The following is a 12,157-nucleotide window of genomic DNA, read 5'->3' as shown; positions in this document are numbered from 1 at the left end:
CAGATAAATAACTTACATTACACCTGTCAGTTGTTACAAGATAAATGTGAATAAGCCAGCACACAAACCTTCACATTAAAGGCAGTTCCCAAAAAAAATTACCTTAGCTCGGCGAAGGAGTGACACGCGTAAAGGAGCCCAAATCACAACAGACGGGATAGTTATTGGTGGTCCAAAGGGCCACAGCAGATCAGCCCCAAAACTTCCACTAAAAGCCACCACCTCCCCAAGTTACCCAAACCCAGAAGTAGCAAGGGCGGTGCCTTCACAGACTCTGAACCACAGAGACACGTGACACCGACCCTAAATCACCCAATCGAGGTGTGAATGAAACAACCTAGAAGCAATCACCACATTCCCGCGGACAGACAAACGAAAACTATGGTGGGAAGACACCAACAGAACCACTGATGAAGAAACTCATACACTTCACTAGAAGTTGAAAAACCATATATATATATATATATATATATATATATATATATATATATATATATATATATGGTGAGTCACCTAACGTTACCGCTGGATATATTTCGTAAACCATATCAAATACTGACGAATCGATTCCACAGACCGAACGTGAGGAGAGGGGCTAGTGTAATTGGTTAATACAAACCATAAAAAAAATCACGGAAGTGTGTTTTTTAACAAAAACCTACGTTTTTTTTAAATGGAACCCCATTAGTTTTGTTAGCACATCTGAACATATAAACAAATACGTAATCAGTGCCGTTTGTTGCATTGTAAAATGTTAATTACAGCCGGAGATATTGTAACTTAAAGTTGACGCTTGTGTACCACTCCTCTGCTGTTCGATCGTGTGTATCGGAGAGCACCGAATTACGTAGGGATCCAAAGGGAACGGTGATGGACCTTAGGTACAGAAGAGACTGGAACAGCACATTACGTCCACATGCTAACACCTTTTTATTGGTCTTTTTCACTGACGCACATGTACATTACCATGAGGGGCGAGGTACACGTACACACGTAGTTTCCGTTTTCAATTACGAAGTAGAACAGAGTGTGTCCCACTGGAAACGCGTCGACGTATGTGGGATCAGCATGATGGTGCACCTGCACATTCCGCAATTAACACTAGGCTGACCCTTGACATGATGTTCCACGGGCGTTTCATAGGACGTGGAGGACGCACAGATTGGCCAGCCCGTTCTCCTGATCTTACACCTCTGGACGTCTCTCTGTGGGGCACGTTAAAGGAGAATGTGTACCGTGATGTGTCTACAACCCCAGAGGATATGAAACATTGTGGCAGCCTGCGGCGACATTACACCAGATGTACTGCGGCGTGTACGACATTCATTACGCCAGAGATTGCAACTGTGTGCAGCAAATGATGGCCACCACATTGGCCTGACATGTCGGGACACACTCTATTCCACTCCGTAATTGAAATCGGAAACCACGTGTGTACGTGTACCTTACCCCTCATGGTAATGTACATGTGCGTCAGTGAAAAAGACCAATAAAAAGGTGTTAGCATGTGGACGTAATGTGCTGTTGCAGTCTCTTCTGTACCTAAGGTCCATCACCGTTCCCTTTGGATACCTACGTAATTCGGTGCTCTCCGATACACACGATCGAACAGCGGAGTAGTGGTACTCAAGCGTCAACTTTAGGTTACAATATCTCCGGATGTAATTAACATTTTACAATGCAACAAACGGCACTGATTACGTATTTGTTTATATGTTCAGACGTGCTAACAAAACTAACGGGGTTCCATTAAAAAAAAGGTAGGTTTATGTTAAAAACAGACTTCCATGCATTTTTTTATGGTTTGTAACAACCAGTTACACTAGCCCCTCTCCTCACGTTCGGTCTGTGGAATCGATTCTTCAGTATTTGATGTGGTTTACGAAATATATCCAGCGGTAATGTTAGGTGACTCACCCTGTATATACAGCGTGGTCCAAAAGTCCTGAAACACCCTGATAAAATCCAAATGGAGTAGCAAACAAGAAAACAGAGTCCCTACACACGAGGAACGGGAAAGGGGAAACTTTATAGGCTATTCCACCAACATGGCGGCCATCTTGAAAGCCGCCATCTTGGATTAAACTCCAAAACTTCAAATGGGAATGTGATCATGTAACATGTCAAACAGATAGAGAATTTCACCAGAAAAACAATGCCGTTGTTATTTTAAACATAGATTTATTCATTTTCGGGTTATAGCCAATTAATTGAGGCAGCAGTGGGACGCTCGGCAGTGTGAGTATTACGTACTGAGAAGTCATAAAATGGAGTCTGAAACGGTGCAAAGTGACTATCCCATGCCTGATATGTTACATGTGTTTAACTGTTAGGTATAATTTACTCATGCTAACGTTTTAATCATTGTTTCCTTATTTACAGGTTACAAAATGTCCTTAACACATGAACGACGCATTGAAATCGATATCAGTAGAAAGAAGCACACGGGTCATTGCTGAGGATTTCAACAGTCGTCACCCAACCAGACAGCCCATAATTCACAGCGCAATTGCCAAGCTTTTGGCCAAATTCCGAGCAACAGGCTCTGCCTCAGATAAACCCAAGGCTGGAAGACCAAAATCCGCCATCGATGAACCAACAACAGTGAGCGTGTTGGCATGATTTAGCAAGAGTCCGCAGCGGAGTACTCGTTGCCTGTCACAAGAATGTGGGGTTAGCCATACCTCCATACTGCGAATCTTATCGCAGCACAAATGGCACCGGTACAAAATTCAGTTGCTCCAACACCTGAACGAGGAGGACCCAGATCGTCGGGTACAGTTCGCAGAATGGATGACACAGCAACTGCAGATAAACCCACGTTTCCCCTATCAGGTGCTGTTCAGTGATGAAGCCCATTTCTTTATCAATGGTGAAGTGAACAAACAGACTCACAGATACTGGTCCGACCCAAATCCGCACTGGAGTGATGTTTCCAAAACGGTGGACTCACAAAAAGTGATGGTCTGGTATGGTGTGTAGGATACTAAGGACGTTGGATCTTTTTTTATTGATGGTACGTTAACAGCCAACGGTTATCTGAGGTTATTGGATGAAGAAGTGTGTTCGTCGTTGTTAACGGTGGACGGGACTTTTCCGGAATTCTTCCAGCATGATTGAGCTCCACCACATTATGGGCACAATGTGCCAACATACCTGGATGTGCAGTTCCCTTAAAAGTGAATTGGTCGTAGGGGTGCTGTGGAGTGGCTACCAGGTACACCAGACTCCTTTGGATTTTTACCTTTGAGGTCATGTCAAAGCACTGGTTTATTCTGTGAAAACAAGGGATTTGCATCATCTAAAGCAGCGCATTGTTGATGTGTGTGGTCAAATTCAGCCATATGTTTTGATCAAAGTTCATCATGACTGGGTTTGGAGCATAGCATTAACATTCCAACATAATGGACAACATATCGAGCCATTCCTATGACTGTTAGTGGTCTCTCAGGACTGTGTAACATCGGCGTAATGTGTCTTCGGTACATAACACACATGTTGCCGAGCATCCCACCGCTGCGATATGTAACTGGCTATAACCCGAGAATGAATAATGCTATGTTTGAAATAAAAACGGCATTGTTTTTCTGGTGATATGTCATATGACCACAGTCCCATTTGAAATTTTGGAGCTAAATCTAAGATGGCGGCTTTCAAGATGGCCGCCCTGTTGTTGGCATAGCCTATAAAGTTTCCTCCTGCCCGTTCCTCGTGTGTAGGGACTCTGTTTCCTTGTTTGCTACTCCATTTCAATTTTATGAGGGTGTATCCGGACTTTTGGACCACCCTATATATACACTCCTGGAAATGGAAAGAAGAACACATTGACACCGGTGTGTCAGACCCACCATACTTGCTCCGGACACTGCGAGAGGGCTGTACAAGCAATGATCACATGCATGGCACAGCGGACACACCAGGAACCGCGGTGTTGGCCGTCGAATGGCGCTAGCTGCACAGTATTTGTGCACCGCCGCCGTCAGTGTCAGCCAGTTTGCCGTGGCATACGGAGTTCCATCGCAGTCTTTAACACTGGTAGCATGCCCCGACAGCGTGGACGTGAACCGTATGTGCAGTTGACGGACTTTGAGCGATGGCGTATAGTGGGCATGCGGGAGGCCAGGTGGACGTACCGCCGAATTGCTCAACACGTGGGGCGTGAGGTCTCCACAGTACATCGATGTTGTCGCCAGTGGTCGGCGGAAGGTGCACGTGCCCGTCGACCTGGGACCGGACCGCAGCGACGCACGGATGCACGCCAAGACCATAGGATCCTACACAGTGCCGTATGGGACCGCGCCGCCACTTCCCAGCAAATTAGGGACACTGTTGCTCCTGGGGTATCGGCGAGGACCATTCGCAACCGTCTCCATGAAGCTGGGCTACGGTCCCGCACACCGTTAGGCCGTTTTCCGCTCACGCCCCAACATCGTGCAGCCCGCCTCCAGTGGTGTCGCGACAGGCGTGAATGGAGGGACGAATGGAGACGTGTCGTCTTCAGCGATGAGAGTCGCTTCTGCCTTGGTGCCAATGATGGTGGTATGCGTGTTTGGCGCCGTGCAGGTGAGCGCCACAGTCAGGACTGCATACGACCGAGGCACACAGGGCCAACACCCGGCATCATGGTGTGGGGAGCGATCTTCTACACTGGCCGTACACCTCTGGTGATCGTCGAGGGGACACTGAATAGTGCACGGTACATCCAAACCGTCATCGAACCCATCGTTCTACCATTCCCAGACCGGCAAGGGAACTTGCTGTTCAAATAGGACAATGCACGTCCGCGTGTATCCCGTGCCACCCAACGTGCTCTAGAAGGTGTAAGTCAACTACCCTGGCCAGCAAGATCCCCGGATCTGTCCCCCATTGAGCATGTTTTGGACTGGATGAAGCGTCGTCTCACGCGGTCTGCACGTCCAGCACGAACGCTGGTCCAACTGAGGCGCCAGGTGGAAATGGCATGTCAAGCCGTTCCACAGGACTACATCCAGTATCTCTACGATCGTCTCCATGGGAGAATAGCAGCCTGCATTGCTGCGAAAGGTGGATATACACTGCACTAGTGCCGACATTGTGCATGCTCTGTTGTCTGTGTCTATGTGCCTGTGGTTCTGTCAGTGTCATCATGTGATGTATCTGACCCCAGGAATGTGTCAATAAAGTTTCCCCTTCCTGGGACAATGAATTCACGGTGTTCTTATTTCAATTTCCAGGAGTGTATATATATATATATATATATATATATATATATATATATATATATATATATATATAAAGTCTGTTAGATAAAGACAGTACCCAACTTCTCACACTCCACCAAAGCGCCCAGAACACGTTGCACTTCCTTATACTCGTCAGAGCCAACCGCTGCGAGTGTTTTCAACGGCTGATAAAAAGACATACGGTCTCACGCGCTGATCTCCTGCACTACGGCTTCTAAGCCTCATAAGCCACGTACATGAGGGTAAAGGCAGACTTAGCCACTGACAGCCTAGAGTTCGGCCAAACCACGTGCCGAGCTGTTTGACGTCCACCAACAGCAGGGCCCCGCTCGCGCCACCACCTCCCTCGGTCACAGCCCAGGACGCACTCCTCGATCGTCACGCTACCCTACACTTGCTCCACCTCCCGCCAGAGGGCGGTAGCGATCCAAACAGCGCGCCAAACCGAACACGCCACCGCAAGCACTAGACGCGAAGCGAAAGCACTTCGCCTGGCGCGCTTTTCGAAGAGCCGGACAGGTCTACGGCTCAGTGTATACATGCAGAATCTGTTTTCATCGCTGAAGATCACAGCGCACCAACCCATCTTTCAAGTGATCCTCTGATGGCACCAGTCGATCCGTGCACGTGGATGCAGTGTCGCGAGTGGTACACGGGCTAGAGGTGTGCGTGCCCGTAATCCCACAGCCAATAACCGATTCGCAACAGTTTGCGTTCACACGTTTGGGCTCTCAAGGCCTCTGCGGTGGTAGCTGTACGATCTGCCACTGCTGCCTTTACAATACAATGACCCTGTCGGGCGTCTGTGCTGCGTGGACGCCCACAAGTCCGTCTGCTGTGTCAGAATTTCAACGTGATCACCGATACCAGCATCGTTACACAACTGACCCAGAACGTCCTCCTTGTGTGGCACTACTCTCAAAGGACCATCCCGCCACTCGGAAGGTCACAATCCGATCCCTTTCAAACTCACTCAGTTGGCTATAGGAAGTACGAGCGCTTCTCCATGACATGGTGGCCTGCTTGCTTAACACCTTGGCACCACACTGAGCTTTACGGCTCTGAGTATTTCCTATTAAAGTGTAGACACAGTTGGCGCTCTGGTAGCTACGTCACTACGTTATCTGTTGGCAGATGACGTTGAAACCATTACCAGTACATCAACTATGCCCCAGGTCGTATACGAATATGCCGTTATCGGATCAAAATCGACGTCTTCATTGGAGGGGTACTTTTTTTTTCGACTGCATAAAACCGCCTTAGTTCGAGAACTTAGTGGTATTTCAAAACAGGTTTTAGAAATAACGTAAGTGACTTCACTTGTCGCGCCTTCCGTTCAGCAAAAATATAATGTGGTGTGGGAAATAAGCTAAATCTTGACACGATCTTAGGATCTTGTTATGTGGTTCGAGTTCCAGCGCTGTCAAACAAATGCTCTCAGAAGAGTTTCAACGGGCCGGTGTGGCCCAGCGGTTCTAGGCGCAAGTATACAAAGAGAGTAGGCGAGAAAAATAAAGAAAATAGAAATGCGTAACAAAATTAAAGAAACAACGGGTCGAGTAGAACATGTGGAAGATCAAGGTGGCAAAATGTCCAAAGAGAACAACGATCGTCTGAAACAGGTGGGGCACGAAATGAGAATGGAAGGATGGGGATCCGAAGTAACAGAATCGGTATAGGTCCATCTCCATATGTGTGTCACACACAAATCAGCACGCCACAAGGTGCAAGCCACAACATAAAGAGTGGCCTGTCACACCACTGTGTCCCACTTGGGAGGTTTGATATCCACATTAACTACGAAAGTAAGGCAGGGCAAATAGGAACCACTTGCGTCGTGAGGTTATGCACCTTGTGGCGGAAATGAGAGTAGGAGAAGGTGAGATAGACGAGCAGAGGAAAGTAGTGTAAGTTTGCTAACCTCTTGTCGAGCCCCATTCACTAGTCTGGGTGTTTTGACATTGCCCTCTAAATATATGTGTATTATTTACTGTCGTTTCCTGTTAGCAATATCAGCTTAATTCCAAGAATTAGCAGCGTTCACTCAGTTGCCGACCAGTGCGGCCGAGCGGTTCTAGGCGCGTCAGTCTGGAACCGCGCGACCGCTACGGTCGCAGGTTCGAATCCTGCCTCGGACATGGATGTCCTTAGGTTAGTTATTTTTAAGTAGTTGTAAGTTCTATGGGACTGATGACCTCAGATGTTAAGTCCCATAGTGCTCTGAACCACTTGAGGAGTTTCACTTCCGTCACTAAAAAAGTTACTACACAAGTTAATTCACACAAATAGTGTTCCATTCTACCGCAAAGCGACGACGGACGCCACTTACTCGCTTTTCAGTTTGCGCCGCCGTAGCTCTGTGGTCAGCGGGTGTGGCTGCTATGCGGAGCAGCCAGGTTCGACTCTTCATACTTTCATGGAATTTTTCTTGCTGGGAGGAGTCGAACGGATCCCATTCCACCTGCTGATGCCAAATAAGGAGTTAGTCGAGTGCAAAGTGGCGGCTCCAAGGTCAACAAAGCTGACAGCGGCAGAGAGAGAGAGAGCGGTGTACGTGCCTACCACATCCGAGTATGGCTGAGATTACAGTAGATGAGCGGAAATGGTGAGAGACGTACACAACACACAGTGAGTAACAGTCTATTCGCCAATTGGTACTACGAGAATCTGACTGGCTACCGACACAAGATCCAGCACCCCTAATTTGTTAGATTCTTTTATTAATATTTCATGAAAATATAGTTCACATTTGCCTGTCGTACTGAATACATTTTCAATGGCACGCTTTAATCCGCCTATTTAAGATCCCATTTTATAATAATTCCCACTAACACTAAAATAACAACATTCAGACGAAGCACTTTGTGTACAAGCGGCTACCACCAAAAGTGTATTCTGAAGCGAAATGATTGGGACTGTCTGGTTTAGTCTGCAAAGAGAGACTGAACAGTACGATTTGCGTTACTGGCCGCACAATGAAGATCTCGAATCAGCGCCATATAATTGCATTCAAATAACGCGATACTGCATGTATAACAGAGAATATTGGGGTAGCAGAGGATTTTTTATAATGAACATGTTTTCTAAAAGACCTAATATAAGTAGATTGTGACCGCTTCTAATATGAACTATGAAAAATATAACTTTGTAATTCAACTTGTGCAAAACTCTATGTTGGCTTTTCATAGTTTTTTCAGCTACGCGTGTTGTTTATAAATACACTACTGGCCATTAAAAATTGTACTCCACGAAGATGACGTGCTACAGACGCGAAATTTAACCGACAGGAAGAAGATGCCGTGATATGCAAAAGATTAGCTTTTCAGAGCATTCACTCAATATTGGCGCAGCTCGCGCCACCTACAATGTGCTGACAGGAGGAAAGTTTCCAAACGATTTCTCATACACTAACAGAAGTTGACCGGCGTTGCCTGGTGAAACGTTGTTGTGATGCCTCGTGTAAGGAGGAGAAATACGTACCATCACGTCTCCGACTTTGATAAAGATCGGATTGTAGGCTATCGCAATTGCGTTTATCGTATCATGACATTACAGCTCGCGTTGGTCGAGATCCAATGACTGTTAGCAGAATATGGAATCGGTGGGTTCAGGACGGTAATACGGAACGCCTTGTTGGATCCCAACGGCCTCGTCTCACTAGCAGTCGAGATGAAAGGCATCTTATCCGCGTGGCTGTAACGGATTGTGCAGCCACGTCTCGATCCCTGGGTCAACAGTTGGAGACGTTTGCAGGACAAGAATCATCTGCACGAACAGTTCGACGACGTTTGCAGCAGCATGGGCTATCAGCTCAGAGACCGTGGCTGCAGTTACCCTTGACGTTGCATCACAGACAAGAGCGCTTTCGATGGTGTACTCAACGACGAACCTGGGTGCACGAATGGCACAACGTAATATCTTCGGATGAATCCAGGTTCTGTTTACAGTATCATGATGGTCGCATCCGTGTTTGGCGACATCGCGGTGAACGCACATTGGAAGTGTGTATTCGTCATCGCCATACTGGCATATCACCCGGCGTGATGGTATGGCGTGCCATCGGTTACACGTCTCGGGCACCTCTTGTTCGCACTGACGGCACTGTGAACAGTGGACGTTACATTTCAGATGTGTTACGACCCGAGGCTCTACCCTTCATTCGATCCCTTCGAAACCCTATATTTCAGGAGGATAATGCACGACCGTATTTTGCGGGTCCTGTACAGACCTCTCTGGATACAGAAAATGTTCGACTGCTACCCTGGCCAGCACATTCTCCAGATCTCTTGCCAATTGAAAACGTCTGGTCAATGGTGGCTGAGCAACTGGCTCGTCACAATACGCCAGTCACTATTCTTGATGAAATGTGGTTTCGTGTTGAAGTTGCATGGGCAGCTGTACCTGTACATGCCATCCAAGCTCTGTTTGAGTCAATACCCAGGCGTATCAAGGCCGTTATTACAGCCAGAGGTGGTTGTTTTGCGTACTGATTTCTCAGTATCTATGCACCCAAATTGAGTGAAAATGTAATCACATGTCAGTTCTTGTATTATAATATATTTTTCCAATGAATACCCGTTTATCATCTGCATTTCTTCTTGGTGTAGCAATTTTAATGGCGAGTAGTATAGAAATTCTATTGCCATTGCTAATTTGGCACTTAGCACATTTTGTAGAATCGAGAGCCTTTGCCACCTCACTACTTACTTTAGAACCTCTCTCCAGCAAAAACGAAATGACGATCTGAGCTCTACGTCTGCGCTTGGACAGCGTCATCTGTACAATGCATCAGGTTAATGAACTGTGACAGGATTTCCGTATTCTACTTTGAAACGGCATAACACGACAAGGTGCTCAGCTGTCCTGCCTTTCCAGTGCACGTAGGGATAGCTCCATGTCATTTGTGGTGACATGGAGGAGGGTATGCGAAGGAAGATTTAATGTGGGGACAAAAGTCATGGGATAGCAATACGCACATTAACAGATGGCGGTAGTACCGCGAGCACAGGCTATAAAAGGGTAGTGCAATGGCGGAGCTGGCATTTGTACTCAGGTGATTCATGTGAAAAGGTTTCCAAAGAGATTATGGCCACACGACAGGAGTTAGCAGACTTTGAATACGGAATGGTAGTTGGAGGTAGATACATGGGACACTCCGTTTCTGAAATCGTTAGGAAATCCAGTACTCCGACAGATTGCCGAGAATAGCAAAATTCAGGCATTACCTCTCACCACGGTCGACGCAGTGGCCCGGCGGCCTTCACCTAGAGCAGTTCCGTTTGCGCATATAAATTAGTGCTACCAGGGAAACAATGCGGAGTGAAATACCCGCAGAAATCGTTGTGGGACATACGACGTACGTATCCGTTAGGATAGTGGTTCGAAATTTGGGGTTAATGGGCTACAGCAGTAGACGACCGAAGCGAGTGCTTTTGTTAACAGCACAACCTCGCCTGCAGCTCCTCTCCTGGGCTCGTGACCATATCGATTGGTCACTGGACGCTGGAAAACCATAGCCTGGTCAGATGACTCTCGATTTCAGTTGGTAAGAGCTGAGGTTAGGGTCGGAGTGTGGCGCAGATCCCACGAAGTCATTGGTACAACTGTCAACAAGGCACTATGGAAGCTGGTGGTGGCACCATAATGGTGTGGTTTGTGTTTCCATGGAACTGACTGGGTCCTCTAACAGCTTAGACAATCATTGACTGGAAATGGTCTTCTTTGGCTACTCGGAGACCATTTGCAGCCATTCAGCTATGGAAGTTTTGTGGACGACAATGCGCCATGTCACCCGGACAATTCGTGCGAATAATTTGGACACCCAGATTCTTCGACGTGAAGCCCACCAAACATTTATGGGACATAATCCAGACGTCTGTTTGCACAGAAAATCCAATATTTGCAGCGCTTTCGCAATTATGTACAGTTATAGAGGCAGTATGGGTCAATATTTGTGCAGGGGACTTCCAGCGACTTGTCGAGTCCATGCCACATCGAGGCGCTGCACTGTGCTGGACAAAAGGAGACCCGACACGACGTCAGGAGGTGTCCCGCGGCTTCTGCCACCTCGGTATAGATTAAGATCGTCGTGTTTGATACTTATTAAAGTGAAGATTCAAGTCTCCCATCATACCCCAATCTTTAGACCATCCGTTTCGCCGTACATCCCTGGTGGAGATTTCTTTGAAGGATTTAATTTTATCGAAGAAGTGAGGCTATAAAAGATAGTAGTGAGACATTTGAACAGTGACTACATTAAATGGATGTTTGAACTGCGACTGAATTAACTCTGAGCTGTATTTGAAGTGTGTTTAAAATGTGAGAACTGATGATGCAAACTGTTATAAGCGTATTATTGAATAAAACGTAGGAGGGTTGAAGTCACATTAACGCTTTCAAAACAATGTTAACCAATATTCCTGTGTGCAGTGCTTGTATCGTGTGAGTGCTAGTGCTGATTTTACTGGGCTACATACAACGCTAGCAGCTGGTGCCAGTGGTGTTGCTTCAGAAGTGGCCGATCACAACACGTGTGAAATGGAGCAGAGTGGTCGCAGCGAACGGGACCTATTAGCACAGACGTTGGTACGGGCGATTCAGCGGTCCTGAAAGCAGTATGTCACGTCAGCGTCTATGGTGCCTATCGGACTGGACGGGTGGCAGGACACAGAATAAAGCAATTAGAAAGTAGTTAGAGTAGGGCCGAACACGAAGTGCCAGACTTCACGCGTGCAGCGTGGGAGGGTCGCGTGCAGGCTATGGCTACGCCTATCACTGCCCTTTCCTGCAGCAGGATTTTGGAGCACACACTGTACTCGAACATTGTGAATCACCTAGAAGAAAATGATTTATTGATAAATAACCAACACAGATTCAGAAAATATCGTTCTTCTGCTCTTTATTCCCATGAAGTAATGAAAGCTTTTCATACCGTT

The sequence above is a fragment of the Schistocerca gregaria genome, chromosome 3, assembly GCF_023897955.1.
Source record: "Schistocerca gregaria isolate iqSchGreg1 chromosome 3, iqSchGreg1.2, whole genome shotgun sequence".
Lineage (NCBI taxonomy): Eukaryota > Metazoa > Arthropoda > Insecta > Orthoptera > Acrididae > Schistocerca > Schistocerca gregaria.
Note: the sequence above shows the minus strand (reverse complement) of the source record.